The following is a 255-nucleotide window of genomic DNA, read 5'->3' on the forward strand; positions in this document are numbered from 1 at the left end:
ACTTGTTAAACGTGAATTTAATTTAAAAATCTTGGAGAGGGAAATGAGTGTCAGCGAGAATGCTGGCGCCAAAGGGAGTGGATTGTGAGATCCCACCTCCGTTTAAATGAGTGCTAGCGAGGATGTTGGGCCCCGAAGGGGGTGGATTGTGAGATCCCACATCAGTTGAAATGAGTGCTAGCGAGGATGTTGGGGCCCGGAGGGGGTGGATTGTGAGATCCCACATCGGTTGAAAGGAGTGCTAGTGAAGATGTT

The sequence above is a fragment of the Cucurbita moschata genome, unplaced genomic scaffold (assembly GCF_002738365.1).
Source record: "Cucurbita moschata cultivar Rifu unplaced genomic scaffold, Cmos_1.0 Cmo_Scf00035, whole genome shotgun sequence".
In the NCBI taxonomy this organism is placed as follows: domain Eukaryota; kingdom Viridiplantae; phylum Streptophyta; class Magnoliopsida; order Cucurbitales; family Cucurbitaceae; genus Cucurbita; species Cucurbita moschata.